Raw genomic sequence first — 19,201 nt, forward strand, 5'->3', positions numbered from 1 at the left:
CCTGAGGGGAAACATTCTTCTAACTTAGATATTTGAGTTGGTTGCCAAATGGCAAGAAAGATAAATATCCTTGTTTCTCTTATTTTTAAATATTTCCCTCAGGATCTCATTTGTTCTTGGGGGTAATTTACTACTTTAAAAGTAGAAGGATTAAGCCTTTAGCTAAAAACAAAAGCAAAGTTACAGAGAGAAAGAATATGAGAAGAAATAAATATATTAACATGGCAAATAATTTAGCCATTTTTCTGTTTGCATTTTAACCACTACTTTATACCTAATTAAATCAGACCATTTGGTTGTAGTTTTTTATCAAGATATTATTTTTTTAATCTGCCCTCTCAGAAATGATCAGTCTGAAAGATTAGACTGTAAAAAACCTGTATATTTCATCATGAAATGAACTTCAAGTTAATAAGTCAGTGAGGGTATCTACGATATAAACCAATCCACTCTAAAGATACCAATTGTGCCTTTTGAATTCACCTGGTTAAAAAAATATAAATGTTTTAATTTATTTAGTTCAGAGGAAAAGTGATGGTTTGGTACTTGCCATTTCTACAATTCAGAAATTTCTAAACCTCCCCTCAGTTGTCTTCCAGACCATTTCTTCATTATTTCTTGCAGCTTTTCCAGTTTCTAATTTTCCACATAAAGTTGTGTTTTCATTAATATACATGACACAAAGTGAAGGTTTAAATAAAGTAACTACAGATGGCAAGCACAAATTTTTAGCAACAAAGGTAAAACTGATCAGTCAAACCAGCTCCAATTAACTGTGAGGTATTCAAAGTTTTACCTTCAAAGCAATACTGGGAGAGGTGTGTTAGGACAATAGTGACCATTAAAAGCAGAACATAAGTCAGGCTGTCCAACCTCAATTAGGGTGTTTGATATCTCTAACACAGAGGTATCAGGGTAAACATGGAAGCTGGTGCTTTACTAAAACAGACAAGATGGTCTATATGTCTTGTTCTTCTACAGATACTTGATATTTTAAAGTCATCAAAACAAATGCTTCAGTCATAGCAGACTGCTGAAAATCAGAATTTGAAATGTGAGCTCCAGCACTGCCTTCTACATCAGCAAATTACATATATTATTTAAATATATGCATATTTTTATGGAAGTATTACCTACACTGTTTGCAAATCACATGACTGGCAGAGTTCATAATCCCAAAATCACCAAGGGCCCTAAAGCCTTGCAGTAGACTAACAGGGCAAGACACTGCCATAGAAATAATTTAATATATAATAAACCACACAGAAGAATTCAAAACTTAAACTATGCGTATATATATATATATTTTTTTTTTTTTCAACTTTCCTAAGGCTTAGAGATGCCTGAGCAGAATGCTAGCTGGCATGAATCCAAATGGTGCCCCAATTTCTTTAAGAAGATGCCAGTGTCTAGCCTGGTGTATCTGTTATTAGAAGAATAAAAAGAGCACAAATATTAAGCCCTATTAAAGTAACCCATATGGGCCCCTGAAGTGATTAAGTGAAACAGCACACAGTGTTCCTTCCGTGTGCTAAATTGCAGCAGAAATTTCTGTTCACTCCCCTCTTTTCTAAGGAGAGCTGCTTCTTTTTGTGACTAAAAGGAGTGCAGAGAGCAGAATAGTCCTGGAAACAGCAGTGTAACCTCTTGCTGATTCAACAATAATTTAGCCAAACAAGTGGTATCTTCAAATGCACTTATCAATGAGGAAAATTGTTTCTCTTAAACACTCATTAAAAGGTCTGGGGGAAATCATGTGTATTCTTACCATGGAAATCCCCCCTTTCTTACATTAAATACTCCTTGCTCGTCCCTGCAGAGATGATGTTCTCATTGGACTAAAGGCTGATGAGATCTTTTCCATAAGATATATTTTAATTACTTTACCAGAGATGTATAATGTATTTATAGTTTAAAATATTCATTTCATCACCTACTTTTGTGAAGCATTTATTGCATTCCATCTGTAATAGAGCTCAAGAGAAAGTAGAAAGCAGAAAGAAACATAAGGGGTCAATGGAAAGGGAGAAGATTGAAACCCATCTAAGAGAATGGAATGTAAGACTAAAGGTTAATTTAGACATCTGATATCTGACCCAGAAATGTGTAAATCAGGAGAGCAGAACCCCTTTTACAAAGGCACAAGGTTGTTTCTTTAGACATGAATAGTTCAGTGTGCAAAACAGTGGTTAACAGGGCATATAATTTAAAAATCCTGCTTCCACAACAGATGGCTTTATTTACCCTGCTTTGAAACTTGACATGGGGAAATCTTCCACTGGAAGCACAGTTGTGAGTGCTGCAAAATAATCAGATGTGGGTCAAATATCAGATTGCCCTAATACTTGGTGCCAGTGTTTATGTCAGATTGTCACAATCTGTCCAAAGCAGGAAAAGATTCAAATAATTAAATGTATTTAGCGTGTGATGTTTTCTCTCTCGAAATAGTTGTGACTAAGTCTCAAGTGAAACATCCATAAGAAAACAGCTTTCCAGTGCTGCTTTATTCTATTTGGTACAGTGCTTGCAGAGTGACTTTTGCAACATCCTTTCTTGCCTTCTGATAAGTTCTGGGAAATATGAAGCCATGTAAAAATCAGGGTATGCTGAAGAGTGAAGAGTGGCTTATAGATAGAAACACTGAAGAACAGCTCTAGGAGGCACTAGAAGGAAATGCTGGAAAACACTGCTCAATGCTCTTCAGATTTCCTTGCTAATGAATGTCTTATACCTAAGAAAGTGCCAAATGTTTTTCCTTCTCCTTATTTTTCTGCCCAAGAATGCTGCTGACCAGTCTAACCAGAGGAAAAGTAAAAGGTGCTGTAGCACAAGGACACCCAAACAAGTAATCAAAGGAGAGCCTGGAAAATAGGAGGCAGGATATCAGTACTCTGTGTTGGGAATGGAGATGTGTCTCCAGAGTCCATGGGCATCCTGAGTATATGACAGAGCTGCTAGGAGATGACACCCCTTTAAAAAATCATTTTCCTTCTGAGTTCAGTATCTATCCATCCTGGTCACAGTAAAGGATAAAAAAACAAACAAACAAACAAACAAACAAACAAAAAACACAAAAACAACAAATGTGTGGTTAGCTTATGGATTCTGAGGGTTTGGGGCTGTTTCTTTTTTTTTTTTTTTTTTCCCAAATTTGTGTAAAACCAAAAGCAGTTTCTAAGGTCATTGACCAGCTCCTGTGTGATTTGCTAATAGCAACAGAACTAAATTCCCATGGTGGATCAAGCATAAGCATAACCTAGAATATATATTTTCTGCTCTTTGCTTCAGAGGAAGGTCATTAGCACAACAAAACTACACTGGTCTGACTGGACTTCTCACAGACCTTCCCTCAAACTGTGGAGCCAGAACAGAGAAAACCACAGAACTGGTAAAGTACAGAACTGGGATGCTCTTCAGCATTACTAATTTCTAAACTATCATTAACCCAGAGCTGTTACTAATTTTAAGTAGGAATGAACCAAACAAGAGTTTTATCAGTTCACCAACAACACATTTTTTAAGGGAAGTAAAAAGAACAGAAGTTATATCAGCACTCATCTACAGCTTCATTGTTACTCTACAAGAAATTGGGTGGCTCAATGGCAAGCTAGCAAAACTGTTTGTTTTATACAGACATTTGCTGAACAGGATAATCAGGATCTTGGGTCTTTCCAGAAAAAGAAATGAGCACAATTTTAAATGCAGTTCTTTAAATGTAAGTGTATATTGCAAGGGCTGGCAAGCTGATTAATGTTACCTTAGGGTTTATGGCTTGATTAGCTATAAATTCTGCAGTGCTGCTGCAACAACAGCAACACAGAATTATATGTGGGGTTTGGTTTTGTGGGTTTTTTTTTTTGTTGTTTTGTTTTAATTGTGGTATTACTTTCTCTGTTTGATTCTCTCATTTTTCTTATCCTGAAAGTTTGACTCGCTGATTTTCCCACTGTTGGCTGTCCAAGCTGTGCCTGTCATCTTGGCTCGAGTGGTAAGCTGGCTGCAGAGGGAAGGGTTTCATGTGTTCACAGTAGATGTTCTAAATTACCTCGAGGGCATTCTTGCTGCAAAAGCAGACCACAACAAAGCCTACATTTTCTAACATATATACCAAGCAGCTGGAAGCTTCTCAGGCTTTCTGCCTGCTGTGGAGATATTTTGCAACACATCAATGTCAGAAGTTGCTTCTTTAACACTTACCATAATGATTTCCAAGGAAAGGGCTCTAGAAGTCAGGGAAATGCATGGGTTAAGTGTTGTGCAAATTGCACAAATTGTGTTGTCCTTTGACATAACTAACTCCTTTGAAATGTTAATTTGGAGAATTTGTCTCCTTACTCCCTAAGTTTAAAAGGCAGATAAAGCACTCTGGTAGTGATAGATTTTTGAGATAAGATAGTGCATAACAAGGCTTAAACAGAATAGTCCTTTTCTTCTTCAATTTTGGGTGGGAAATAAATTTCTTCTTAGGAAGCCTTGCGGGGGGCACTAACAAAAAATATTTTTCTTTAGGGAAAATTTAATTTTTAAAAAAGGCAGACAAATCAATCAGTGGATATTGTGGACAAAATACTTTGTCTTGCCTCCATCAAAAGAGTGGCTGAAACTGGAGGGGGAAGAAAGGAAAGAACGAGACACTATTTTTTCACGTCTCTAACAATACCATGTCTTTTACTTTTGAATTTTTTTCATGACCGCAGTATTGTCTCCTCAAGGAACTGAAGTCACTTAAATTGCTCCTGTGTGTGGTTTTTCTATTAATACCACTTGCAAGCAGCCTTCCTGCAGAGTTTGACTCCGTGCCTTTGCTCGGCCACATCTGGCGACTGTGTGAAAGCAGATGTGCGGGACCAGTGACATTGAGGAAAGGCAGGACACCGACACCAGGGGAATTCTCTGTGGCCAGGCTCTGCACAGGGGGTGCAGCAGGGCAGTGACCCTTCTCCCCGCAGTGGTCCCTTGGAAGGACACGTGCTAGGCAGGGACAGCTTGTCACAGCACCTGCACACACTGAAGGCACCTCTGCACATCCTAGTCTGCCATAATAGGCTGCAATTTCTGCTTTATAGGCAGAAAATGTTTTTTCTTGAAAAATGGATTTTTTTTTTGCTGTGATTGTGAAAGTCACAGGAATGACTGTGTTCTGAAACCATTTGGGTTTGTATCATTATCACTGCTTTTAATGAAGGACTGGGACCACGTCAGGCTAAGAACCATTTATTGCTCAGATTAACATCAGTCTCAGAGGCCCTGAGAGCTTTAGGGAGCAGGCAGTTTGGCCATAGCTCAAAGTAGTAACAAGTTCTTCATTACAAGACAATATAGAATTTCTAATCCAATAGATAGATGCCACAAAGTTTATTTTGCTTTTCTAACCTATCACCTTTACTTAATTTTCCTGCACTGAGGATACTTTTGTCCAATGGGCTGCTATCTCATGTACACACATATATTCTGTAACAGACTTCTATTATAACTTCCAAACCCTTAGCTTACTCCACACAACCATACCCCTAAAACATAAAGTCTTCCCTATCTTATCAATACAGTTTTTCCTCACTTACTTAAGGCATAATCTTACTTAAGGCATAGTCTTACTTACAACTATAGAAACATAAGTTCGTGATTTTTCTACTTAATGTCTGTGTATTGTATTTTTACATCAACCAAAGCTTCTTCCAAGGCTGCAGATCAAACCTTTCAGTATCTGTGGAAGTTTCTGTTTTTCCAATTCCCCCAGGTTCATTCAATAGAATAACTCCAATTACGTACCATTGCTACAGTGATAGCAAATTTGCACTAGGTCCTACAGTAGAGAGTGTGGTTGTGGTTTTCATGAGTTTTATATCAAAACCAAACATCTGTGCTTGATTACATGGGTCTTTTCTGTATCATTATAAACAATTAATTAATAGAAGCTTTACTATTATCTCATTAATAGCTTTTTCCAAAAGCACTGAATTTTGTTAACCTCTAACATTATGTCTATGCACATAAAAATTCAGAAGACAATTCATTGACTTAAAATCTCTAACCTAACATCTGAAAGAGCCCTGTGGGAGCTGTTTGAGGGTTTGAGATGTGCTTATAGTGATGGATAACTACTTCAGGCACCAGGCCTCCCAGGGTGAATTAGCACTCTGAGAAGTCAGGGTTTGCAGAGGGTGAGGGTGGAAAGTCAGGTCCCTGTCAGTGAGTTCATCCCTCCTTGCTGGACACACTGTCCTACCTGCTGGCACTTTCCTTCAAAGAACAGCACTTTGCCTTGCCATGACCTGCCCCTGATCTCTTATTTAGACATCAAAACAGACAGATAATTTCAGGCTGATACACTCAATCCTACCAGAAATGTGCACCTGAGGCAAAACACCTGAGCTACCTGTGCTGAGGGGAATGTGACACTGAACACATCTGCCTGGAATGAAGGAAATGCAAAGACCCACAGGTATAGGGTTTTTTTAGTTTAACAAGAAAAAAGCTTAGATTTGAAAGAGAGGAAACAAACATTAGAATTGTTTTCAATCATTTAAGCTACATAGTTCTCACTTGAGAAGCTTTGATCATGTATAATCCTGTTGAAAGGCTGACTTGTAACCAGTCTCACATACATTATGTTGAAATGCTGTGGCATTAGTGTATGACAGAGCTTTATTTTCCATTAATTCATTCTTTGCTGGAAATATAAACACTCTATATGCTTAATAGCCCAACAAATGAATAGTATTACATTTTTAAATTGCCTGTTTAATGAGAATTTTGCTTGCTATTAAAGAAATCCGAATGCCTGAGGACCATATTTCAAATGCTGACACACCTATTTTCAACACCAACAGTCCTGAATAATCAAAACAAAATCATCCCAGGCACAGCTTTTAGTAAAAGCAGCCATGTTTTTTAACTGATCAAAACAGATGTTTACAGCATCTATGAACCACAACTGATTCCAAAGTAGCTTTTCACTGAACTTATGAACAATTGCATATCTACTCCAGTGCAGCAGTGGTGGGTGTGCAAAAACATCCATGGAACAGGCAGTTATTTTCTCAGGGAAAGGCTATTGTAAGCAGGCACAAAAAAAAATATTAAAAAATCTAGGAAAGTCTGCTGAGTCATAAAATCCATGCAAATACAGGGCCAGGCAGAGCTGTTGGCACTTGTAAGAAGAGCCAGTTTCCCCAGGCAGGGATACTCTGACTGCAGGAGGGGGCTTGTCAGAATCTGAGGCATTGATGATTCTGAGATTATAGAAAGTCTCTGTCTTTCTGCTCTGCTGCCAAAGCAGAAGCCATAATTGGTCTGTGCTGGTTTCCAGGTTGTTTATTCTGTTTATCTCTAACATGTTCTGCTGCCCTGCCCAGCTCTGTCCTGCAGGGCAGCGTGTGGGGCTCTGCCCTCAGTGGGATGTTACAAACATTAAATACCAGAAACTCCCTGGGCTGGATTTACAATAACGTGCCAATATCTGTCACCTACGTTGGACAGTGTGTCCCCAGCCTGAACCAACAGAAAAATGCCAACACCACAGTGAAACATGGAGGGCATGAAGAAGGAGAAAAAGGACAAGGCACACCCAATTTCCTCCATCTTGTCCCCTTTGGACCCCTAATCTAGAATCCTAAAATTTTACTTTTGCACCCGTGCCACACTTAATTATTACTTATATCAGACACTCAGAGCTGGTAATTCATCCAGTAAGATTGCAAACTCTTTTCCATGGACAGAGATCACAGCCAGTGTCTCTGGGGCTCTGTCCAGGGGGTTCCTGACCCCTGCCAGGGTCCCAGGGCAGCCAGAGGGAAGCTCTGGATTCCCATAGGGGCTGAACTCACTCTGGTGTGTGGGGAAGGCTCCTACAAATTCCAGTCACACCCAGTGCACCAGCAAAGAGGAGGTATTTGTAAGAGCTTCTGTGCACTAACAAATCACCTGATCAGGAATAGTTGAAAGCACAACTGTGAGCTCCAAAGAAATAACAGAATTCACACTGTTACCAGTTTTACAGAATATTAACTAAATCTGGATTATCCTACCTGCAGGTTTTCATGTACGCTTGTAAGAGCAGGAGCTTCATGCAGCCAGAATCTGAAAGGAAATAGTTACCCAGAGTGGCTGATAGAAATCTTGTGCCTGCCACAGGATTAAAAACCCTTCTTCCCAGTTTTGCAAACTTAAAGCATTACAGGAGAAACAGAACAATTCCTTATCTTTCTTCCACACATAAGTAAGGACTTCTGATAGCTTCTGGTGACTGATATTATACACCTGTGGAGGCTGGATTTAAAGCTTAGTGCAGTTTGAATGTTTGGATTTTTTTATTCCTATTTTCTATTTTCTTTTTCCTGTGCTGGGAAGTAGGAGGGTAGAATCCCTCCATCTTATTCTAGGTATAAATGTTAAACTTAAAGGTATTTTGGAAAACTTTAAATATATATAGAATGTGGCACTGATGAAGGAAATAGCTGAATAGGCTGTTGAAAAAAATATTAGGATTATTTATATGTAGCAACAGTGAAAGAGAAAACATTTAAACATTTTCCCAATCTTCTAGGTCTAGTGTCTGCTTTTTGTAGCTGCCTATAGATCTGTGATAAATTCTTTGTCTTATTATTAAATCTTAATCCTATCTGTAGCTGTGTGTAATTTTTGGCTGGACCTAATGATGTAAAGAACAATTCCCTCCCCATAGAAGGGGGTTTGGAGCTAGATGATCTTTAAAGTTCCTTTCAACCCAAATTATTCTGTGATTCTAATGTAAAAAAATTAATGGTTCTGTGTTTTCCATCATAGTGGGAAAAAAGATCATACGAATAGGGGCATACTCAAATATAAAATATGGCTAAATAATCTCAATCAGAAATCATATTTTCATTATATTCTAGTATGATACAGAAATACCACATCAAAAATATTTCATTTTGTCCTTCTGCTGTCCTGTAGTGGTGTTCTGAGAGGGAGCTGGAGAGTTACAGGCACTCATGGGTGTACTTGTGATTATTTCATTCTAATTCTGTGTTGACAGGGACAAATAAAAGTAGGACGGAAATTAAGCTCAGGGGGAGAGAAAAGTTTACCTCCATATATATTGATATATTGACACCACAACACAGATATATTGACCTTCAAGACCTTCTTTGCTGGCACCAGGTGTAGTCACTGATGGAAGGGTGTCTTTGTTGGACTGAGTGGGTTTGAGCTGACACACTTCACACATCTGAGGTGACACACTTCAAAACTAAAGATATTAAAGAAAACAATGCTTTCTATATTATTATTTATACTGAAAATAAGATTAAAGTAATGCAACATAAAATTATGTGGCTTTTTTAAAAATAGAGTTCACAGAAGATACATTTGTAATGATACATCCTGGGTTTTTGCACAGACAGTGAAGTTTTATATCAAATATCTAATAAAGTTCCTGTTGGAGAGGCCCAAGTATCATTTAGGAAACCCTATATATTCCCAGTACACCGCTGAGAATAGTGTAAAGAAATACTTTCTCTCCTGGTTTAATTTCCAGCATATCTGTTTGTAGGAACTGTGCACTATTTCATTATGTATAAATAATTTTTTTTTTTCCCTACAGGCAATCACCACATAACACATAGAGGCTGCAAACCTTAACTATACATAAATAAATAGTCCCATAAGGACTTTCTATAGAGACTGTATTTTCTGATATTCAAAACCACATTCTCCTGCACTTTTGTTAGAGCTCTAATCTCATTTTCACCTAAAAGGATACAAGGAAACAAGCCAGATCTTCACAAATTAGAAAACCCATGCATGACCATAGAACATGGAATTATTGGCTCAGAAAATCACTAGAAAGGTGTCCAGCCACACCCTTTTCATTTGTTGTATCAAGATTTGATGCCAATCCATACGTACCAGGCATGAATTGCAACTTCAGAGTAACCTTCTTTACTGCTCTGTTTAATATTTTGTTCTCAATGCCACCAGGTTAGTTCATTAGTTCATACACTGAATAAAAAAAAAAACCAAAAAAAAAAAAAAAAAAAAACCAAACCAAAAAAAACAAACAAACAAAAAAAAAAAACACCACATCATTTCAGTGTTAGACAAAATACAAATTTGAAGAACCAAGCCAAGAATTTTATTTTATTTCAATGGAAAAAGTGTTGTTTTGCACATTGTACAATTACAGACCCCAATGGATGCATGGTTTAAACTACAGACATCACAGAGGGAAGACCAGCCCTGCATGAAGAGAGTTTACAGTTACTTTGCTTATCTGCTATACTGGTGTCTGGAATAAAGATGAAATACTAATAACAAAATACTTAAAAATCTAGGAAGAATAAGGAGGAATAAGTCTCCCTGGTACCTGGAGCCCTGTTTCTAAGGGTAAGGAAATTGAAATCTGTCTGCTGAGTTCTGTCCTAGTGACCTGGTTTCCTAATAGCATCCTGTAGGCCTGTGAAGTGGTACAGATGGTAATAAGCTGAGCCTCGGATTAAAAATATGTACAATATGAGGAGAGACTACACAAATTGAAATTCCATAATTTTAAAATTATTCAAGGAGGAAGGCAGTGCTATAATTAGAGTACTTAAATTTTTGAATAGGATAAATGAGGTCTACTGAAGTTGCTATGTGCACTGCAAAAAACAAAAAATGAATGTGTTAGTTATATAAAAATAAACCTGCAGCAGGTGTTTTTAACTACTTTTTCATGTACAGGGATATAGTGAAATAGTTGCTGTATCAAACACAGGAAAAAAAATTCAAACAAAGAACTAAAAAGAAAAGACACAAGCAATAGGCTATAGAAGTAACCTGGAAGTATTATTTTTAGATGCCTGAATTATAGTAATTTTAAAAATTCTTTTTCCAGCTCTCACTCTGCCTTTAGTTTCCATAAATTAATAACACATATTCTGGCAGAAATAGAGCTATGTTTCACACTTGCCTCTAAAAACAAAGGTGAAACACATCTTCAAACCAATAAATCCAGGCTCTCAACATCCTAACTCTAATAACAGTCTGTGAAAGCAGATGTTTGTTTCAAGCATTCCTGTTTATTTTACATTAAAGTCATATAATGCCATTAATGCCTACTTTAAAAGATTTAGAAGACTAGACACAATCTTCTACAGAAGTGATGACATTTTTCATGGAACAGTGTAATTTTCAGTACAGAAGATAAAACAAATCAGTGCCTTAATGACAGAGTAAATATTGAGATTAAATGCAGCAGGTCAGCAAAGCCTGCCTGGATTTGGAAAGAACAGCTCACAAACTAAGATTTTAAGAGTAGAGTGAACTTTCTTTGACTTCTCTGTTGTCCCTGCACAACACAGAAGGAAATGTTCCCTTTGGCTCTCATATCCCTCTTTGCACATCTACTACCCAACAGATACTCTCAACAACAAGCTCAGCAAATTATTAAACAACCTCAAACACTGTTCAGCAACTGTTTTCCAGTTTTACCTTACCATAAGTCAGCCTTTTCCATGCAATTAGGTAATGTAAGAGTGGAAGCAATGCCAACAGCAGCTGCTTCATGTAACTCATTTCAGATCTTTCCCAAGGTGAAGAATTCTGCCAGTCATAATTCACAGAAGGGATGATGGTGCTTCTTCCAGGAGTTTGAGCCCTGTGGTCAGACACCCATGTTGTAGCAGTGCTTCTGGCATCACTGGCCTTCCAGATCATATCCAGCACTGCTGAAATACAGAGACATTTCCAATGAAAACTCCCTAGAGTCCTTCTGTGAAGGACTCCTCTTTCCCAAGATTAGTGATTATGTTCTGATGTGCACTTGGCATACACATAGTGCATATGCAGGCCAAAGGAAAAATTCAAGCTATTCAACAGAAAATTAAGTTCTTAATTTTTCCCTCTTTCCTTCTTAATTTTTTCCTAATCTTAAATTTTCCCTCAGAGAGGCAAGTCAAGCTGTTCTGTCGCCTGAAAGAGACCAAAAACATCACTGTGATTTTTTTGTTTTTCCTCTCAACAATTCCTATCTGACACATCTTAAAAAGCGTTTCAAACAAAATCTGAATACCCAAAGGCAGAGCTGAACTTGTGCATCAGCAAGCTGTGCTCAGGCCATGCCCTCACACAGTACTAACTCTTACTCCTCAGACAGCTCCTGTATTCTTCAGTGTGTGACTGATAACTGGCTCAGAACATTTCACCCCAGAATAACTGCTCTAGAGTCTCCATCCTTGGAACACTCAAAAATCATCTGGAGGTGGTTGGAGGAGATAACTGCCAGAGGTCCTTTCAGCTTCCACCATTCTTTATCCAGTAAGGCCTCACAGTACAACTATTAAAGGCTTTAACAGGTTACATGAAACACTTTTTGATGGTGGACAAATGACTGATGCTGAAGATCTTGGCAAGCATCAGCAGTTTATTATCCCACATTTATACAACATTTATACTTTTTCTCTCTATCACACACATAACACATGCTCATTTTGCATTATCATTGGCTAACAAACAGTGTGCATGCACCTTCTACCCTTTTGTAATTGGTCATAATTTTGTCTGTTTGTTGTTGTAAATGTCAACACATCCACATTTGCCAGGGTTAAAACTCAGGAGGTGAGCTTCCTTCTCAGGATACTTTTTTTTTTTTTAAGTTTATACAGTTGCTGAACACAACTTTCAAAGTAAAAATTTGTGTCTAAAACTCAGATCCTTAAACTCACACTAGAGAAACTTTGTAAGAAGCTTGATGTAGTGCCAAGCAAGCAGTAATCCCAGGAATACCAGAGAACTGCTGAATGCTGTGCAGGCTGAAAAATCAGACTAGCAAACTGCAGATACTACATTTGCAAGTTTTCATGAGGATATAGTTGTTGAATATTCCCTGATTAGTTGGAGAATAGAGCTGTGGTTATCTTACAGGTGGAAAAGGAAAATGGATAATTTAGATTTAGATGCTGAAAATGAAGTCTAGGAAAATTTGCTTCTGACCTAACTCTCAATTGAAGATTTGAACCCTCATCTCTCAAGTGGCCGTATCATTTTTTCCTACCATTTCTGCTAAGCTCTGAGAGTCTTAGAAGACCCAATTCCTTTACTGTGTCTGTGGAATGTATATGCCCAGATACTGCTTTGGTGTACATCAGAATAATATCACACCAGGCTAGGGAACATGGATAAGGCTAAATACATATTTCTGAAAAATAAGAGTGTATTATTAGGAGAAAAGTCCATCTTAGTTGGTCACATCCTTATTCTCCTTCTCCCCACTCCTGAAGCATGTCTTTGTTGGCTGTCCATCCCTCATAACCAGGCCTGTTGCTGCCCCAGGCAGGCTCTATGTTTTACTGCCTTCTTCTATCCACATACCCATCAGTGGAATAATGTGCCTCCATGATTTTGGTCAAAGGGTGGCTGTGGGCTTGGGATACTCTGCTTTTCATTTTTTAAATTAAATAATATAGATTTTTAAAGAATGTTTTATTATTAATTTTTTAGTTTAATTTTTGTATGTTTTTATGAATGGATTATGAATGATTAGATAGTTTTATGTAATATACTTTATTAAAATTATGTATGTTTATGTACTATTAAAAGAAAATTTATTATTGGTTTGTTTTGTAGACTTGTCCGTTTTATATTTTTGATATTGGTTAATAAATTATTTAATGGAACAAAAGTAGTAGTCTAATAATAAGAAACTTAAATATATTTAAGTTTCCTTAAAACTGAGGAGAATTTACCATTAAGACTTGGCTGAGCACCTTCCTAGCACATCACACAATGGCCCTGTCTCAGCTTATTAATTTATGGGAGAGATTTTAGGCTTCCCAAATGTCCCATCTATTAATAGGCAGCTTGAAGATCAGCAGGCTCCTGCTCTGTAACTTTGATTTAAGCACATCTCCCTCACCACAGCCAAAGCACTGGGAGCTGCCCAGCAGCGCATCCCAGCCCTGCTTTGCTGAGCCCATGGCTTCACACGGGCAGCACTCACTCCTCATAGGAGCTTGCACTTCTTCCCTGCACCCTGAAGCCTTGTTTTTGGAACATCTAGCATCAGCCTTCTGTGGCTGACCCTCGCTGTACTTAACAAGTGTCTTATGTTCTGAGCTATGAGATATGAGCTGATATCACACTGGGCTGCTGACGAGGCGAGCCCCTTGTGGAGCTGCTGCTGCAGAGACCTCAGCTTAAATGGAAGTGGCAGCACTTCAGCAGGGCCTAACGTACACTCTTGGACAGAATATAGATTCCCAAGGAGAAGGCATTCTTGCTGCTGTCATAAAACATTGCTTTTTTTCAAACATCAGCGCCATATGGCACTGCCATCAATAGAGCAACTGCTACCACCATCTACTGGCAAGTGCGTAGAAGAGAAAGAATGGAGGGGAATATCACCTTTGGGTGGGTCTCAGCAGGAGGAAAAAAACAAGAAATACAGTATATTGTGGGAAATAGTAAAGGTAAGATGATTTTCAGAAAGCTGGGAAGGCAGGCTTTAGAAATAGAGCAGAGAAATTAGAACTAGCTGCAGCTGCAAAGTCTGAAAGTAGAAAAGTTACAATAGTACAGCCAGCAAGGACATGAAACAATAGCTTGAGTTTTAGGCTTGGCTAAGATAGACCTTAAGACTGCAAAAAACATGCTTAGTGAGATATTAGAAGGTTTTAAGCTTAATACTGGAGTATTGTGCGTTGTTAATAGAGAGCAGACAAGCATTGTGTGAAGCAGGTGTACCTGTGCTTTTAGTGACTGGCTAGAACAACTGCCTGTGAGCTTTAGCAATGTGCTATTGGCTAGAAAGTTTTTTAAATGCTCTGTAACAAAGAAATCTTTGGCTGCTGTTGGCTGTATGTGAGCTTTTGCCATCTTTCAATTGTCTCAACCATGCAATGAGGCTGATGCTGCTCAAGGAATGTACCCCAGCAGTCCTGTCCTGTCCATGAAAAACTCCCAACACAGAATATGATCATGTTTCATATGTCAGCAGCCAGTACTGCACTAGTGATAGCTCACCAGTTGCATTGGTAGGGAAGAGCCTCGAGGATGAGCTCCAAGGTAAAGCCTATGTGTTCCCTGCAGCTCGTGGATTGTGACATTCACATTCTCTGGACAGAGAGACATCATTCTGTCTCACAGGATTTCTGTGGTGTGGAGATTGTTTACCTGCAGTGATTGCTGGATTGGGTTCTGATGAATGTTTTTTGAGGTCAGTGGCCAATGGATCCAGCTGTGGCTCAGGCTCTCAGCAGAGTCACAAGTTTGAGTCAGATAGGTGAGTAAGAAGTATGTATGTAGAACAGTATAGTATCTCTTTAAATAGTATATTAATGTAATATAGTATAGTATAGTATAGTATAGTATAGTATAGTATAGTATAGTATAGTATAGTATAGTATAGTATAGTAGTTTTAATAAAAAAGATCCTTTGGCCTTCTGATCTGGAGCCATTCTTCCCTGGATCCGGAGTACGCCGCATTTTACTCAAGTGCCAAACTTCACTGTGAACTTCACTGTTCAGTTCTGCCTTGCAGCAAGAGAAAGGCTGGCTAATCTGCTTTCTGCACTGCCTTGACTGGGAAAACATTACAAGGATGTGGTGCCACAGGAAAACAGTGAGAGCATCACATCCAAGTGCCCAAAACATGCAGTCCTGACAGAAGATTTGTGTATCTGAGCAGAATTCAGGATAGATGGAGCTGTGTCAGCATTACAGTGTAACTGGGAATTATAAAAGAGTTTGAAAAAAAGAAAAGACTGTGCTGTGGTAAAATTATTCACTGTGAATCTGATTCAAATATTATCAAATAAGAACACCTTCTTTTACACCAGTTGGAATTAAAGCAAACACTAGACAAAATGGACTGATTGGGAATGCTGATACTTCATAACAACTTTTCTGATTTAACCGTAAAATTGTCTTTCCTTAGAGAAAATTGGTGTCGTTGGCTTAGAGATATTAAGCACAGATTCCTGGTGGTTTTTTTAACTTGAGTCTAAATGAACATGCAGGCAAATAACACCTTAAGAAATCACAGTGTATTTCCCCATTTTTCACTGACACTGATTGAAAGATAATTGAGGGTCTTGGATTAGGTTCTAACATGAAGCAAATAAATTAATCCTGTTGTATTCAATCAATTTTGGTTGTGTTCTCTGCATAAATCAAGTTCAGAAGAGGTCTTAGCTAAGCCCCTTAATTCCAATTCTTTCACCTGGCAATAAAAACAGCCAGATGAGATGATTTTATGCTCACTTACAGATTACCATAAGGGATCATAAAGAAATGCACCAGCACTTCTGTCAGAATCAGACTCATAACCAGACAAATCAGGGCATGCTGAAGTCCCAAAGCCCTCACTCCACATTTCTTCCTCAGCAGTGCCTGGGTCAACTCTTCTAACCTGCAGGACAAATGACAGCCCAAATCTTCTCTGCATAGTTGTGAAGACATCTGACAACCAGTTACTCTCTGGAAGAGACTATCCCATTTGAGGCAGTGTTCAGCAACTTCCAAGCTTCCAGACAGTGATGCTGATTCATTACCATTTCATCTTGCCCATCTCCTGCAACCCTTTATTGGATAGAGGGCACAAACTACAGCTGAATGCCAAGGAATAAGATCTGGTACAAACATGATGTAACACAGCGAAGTCCTGAGCCAAGATCTGCTGGACCAGCCAAATTGCATCCCAGTGAACTGTTGGAAATGATGAAACCATCAGTTCTTATAAGTTGTACTCTGCATCAGTGCCCAGCACCAAACACTGCCAAGTCTTAATATATTTCACTTCAAGTAACCCAGGCACTTGGAAGATTACTCAGACTGCAGATCCCCTCTGCTTGTTTCAATCAACTGAGAACTCAACTGCTCCCACAATTTACTGCAGTCCTTGAAAGACTCTGATACTCTGTAGAAATTTTCCCCAAAAAGTGGTGACCCATTCCAAGTTCTGTAGAGTCTCAAGAAACAGCCCCTTGAATTGTCATTCTGCTTCATTCAGGATACAGTTCCCCTTTTCTTCCCTGAAGTGAGATGTTACTTGAAGAAACCCACTCTCAGGGGAGAGTTTTTACAGTTGTTGCTTTATGACTTGGGATGAACTGACCACTCAGATCTAAGATCATAAAACTTCCCACCCTCTGTGTTATGTGCTGCGCACATGTCTGTGCTATTGTCCTAAAAGTATATGGAGTCCCAGCAGATGAGATCCAAATGCCAGCAAGACCCAGGCTTAAATTTGGAGGATTCACCAGTAAAACAACCTAAACTGCTGCAGAGCTTGTGTTGGGAAGCATCTGCTGCCTCTGTCCTGCCTGCTCTGCTCCACCAGCCCCTCCTGGATTGCTGGGGGCTCTTGAACCTTGTCCTGACAGCCCTGCAAGCAGTTTGGGTTTGATCAGTGCTCCCACACCTACGTGCAGCAGTTTATGTTGTTTAGGGCCCCTTTATTGCAAAAACCAGGAATTTTTAAGCATTTAGGCCTTTATCATTTACATAGTTTTAAATCATAACAACCATAATCCAAGCATACCCCACAATATGAGCACATTATGGTTATATAACTTCTTTTTCTACCTCTAATTCAGCTGAATCACTTTCCCACAGTGCTCCTCTACTGAGCCAAAGCAGCAGGCCTGAGCCATGATTTTACAAAGGTAACAAGGCCCTTATTTTATAAGACTTTACCTATATGCAACATTTTCCCTTCACCAAATATCAGCAGCCCCCTCTTCTTTTCCAGGCTCCCTTCCCTGGCATCCACTGGGACACTGCCATTGGAGACTGTGGATGAATTTTCATTTAAAGGAAAATCTCTGAACTTCCCTTGATATAAACACAGACCACTGACCTCAGTTGTTCCAGCCCCATGACAGTTCAAACAGTTCTTCAAGTCCCCCAGAAGTATCTGAGAAGTAAGAAAACAAAAGAAAGTAAAATGGTTTGTCCAAGCTTCTCTGCACCAAAATAACACAATCTCTCTGATGTTTTGTAATTTATTTATTTTGGAGCTAAGGTTAGAAACAAGCTATTCTGTCTTTTTCTCCATTTTTTGCTCTTCCTTTCTACCCACTGTTGCAAATAGTATTATCTCTTTGGAGTAACTGTTACTTTTGCTTCAATCTTTTTGGCTTTTCACGTGGTCAAGTGTCCAAGGAATGCTGTTCCTCTGCATGAAAAAGCCTAGATAGCCCAAATGTTATGTTTGGTTACTTTACTTATCCTTAAAAGCTAATTGGTTTGTTGTTTTCCTCTAAGTCCTACCCTGGATTTTAATAATTTGTGACTGCAGGAAAGTAGTTTTGTGGTAAAAGCATGGTATATCTTTGATTCTTTGTCATAATTGCATTACTTTCTTTATGTCCTATTTCTGGACCTCATTCTGACCCTACAAATCCTGTCAGATGCTGCAGGTACACAATATCTCCATTTTCCCCGTTTCCTACTGATTATTTTATGAAGACATTCAGTGCATCATAGATTTGAGCTTTGTTGGGGCCAACAGCTCCCAGATGTGTGAGAGAACAGAACTGAGCTCTCTGTGCCTGTATCATCTTCAATAAAGAAAATTGGGAGGCATTGAAAGCATCTACAGACTTAAAAATTGGTCAAAACTCAGGCACTGAAGTCTCCTTTTCTAAGGTGACTTGGTCACCAGTACCCAGCCACTACACCCAGGGTTTACCACTGGGAATTTTTTACAGCAACTGTTCCTTCTCCTGCAGCAGTGCAGCAATGTTTATTAATTGCTCCAAGAGCCTTTGATTAAAGGACTTGCAAATGTAGAATACACTATTCACTCTCATTAATTCATTCTGTAAACTACCTCAATGTCCTTCTAAAGCTGCTGCTGCATCTGGAGCTGTTTCCAGTTACAGTTGGGATTAGCTCTAGACAAAATGGAAATTTGAATAACCTGGCTATGAAAGGAAAAGAACAGGCTGTTCACATTTTCATTTGAAATATTATGTATTTTTACATGGCATGCAAACATTAATGAACAAGTAAATGTTGACTGTTGGGCTGCCTTTTTTCTGATTAATGCATTTCCTCATAATAAGCTGTGATCCTCTACATTTCCCTCCAAACCCTGCTGCCTGAATTATTCATTAATACTCCAACTAAAAAAATTCTTTACTTAAACTTTCATGCATCTTTATTGCTTCTTTAAGTATCTAAAGAGTGCTGGATGACATGTACCAGAGAAACTTGCACAAATAAGAAATCCCTATTTGT

General features: G+C 38.6%; 1 long non-coding RNA gene across 1 annotated transcript; it reads right to left on the reverse strand.

The window, feature by feature from the left end:
• Positions 1 to 2,907: 2,907 nt before the first annotated feature.
• Positions 2,908 to 17,936, reverse strand: LOC146766940 (uncharacterized). The gene is made up of 3 exons (XR_014956611.1): positions 17,817 to 17,936; positions 11,457 to 11,684; positions 2,908 to 9,981 (listed from the first exon to the last, which is right to left on the reverse strand). It is a non-coding gene; the product is annotated as an uncharacterized LOC146766940 (long non-coding RNA).
• Between the last annotated feature and the right edge of the window lie 1,265 nt (positions 17,937 to 19,201).

The sequence above is a fragment of the Lonchura striata genome, chromosome 7 (assembly GCF_050655825.1).
Source record: "Lonchura striata isolate lonStrDom1 chromosome 7, ASM5065582v1, whole genome shotgun sequence".
Taxonomy (NCBI): domain Eukaryota; kingdom Metazoa; phylum Chordata; class Aves; order Passeriformes; family Estrildidae; genus Lonchura; species Lonchura striata.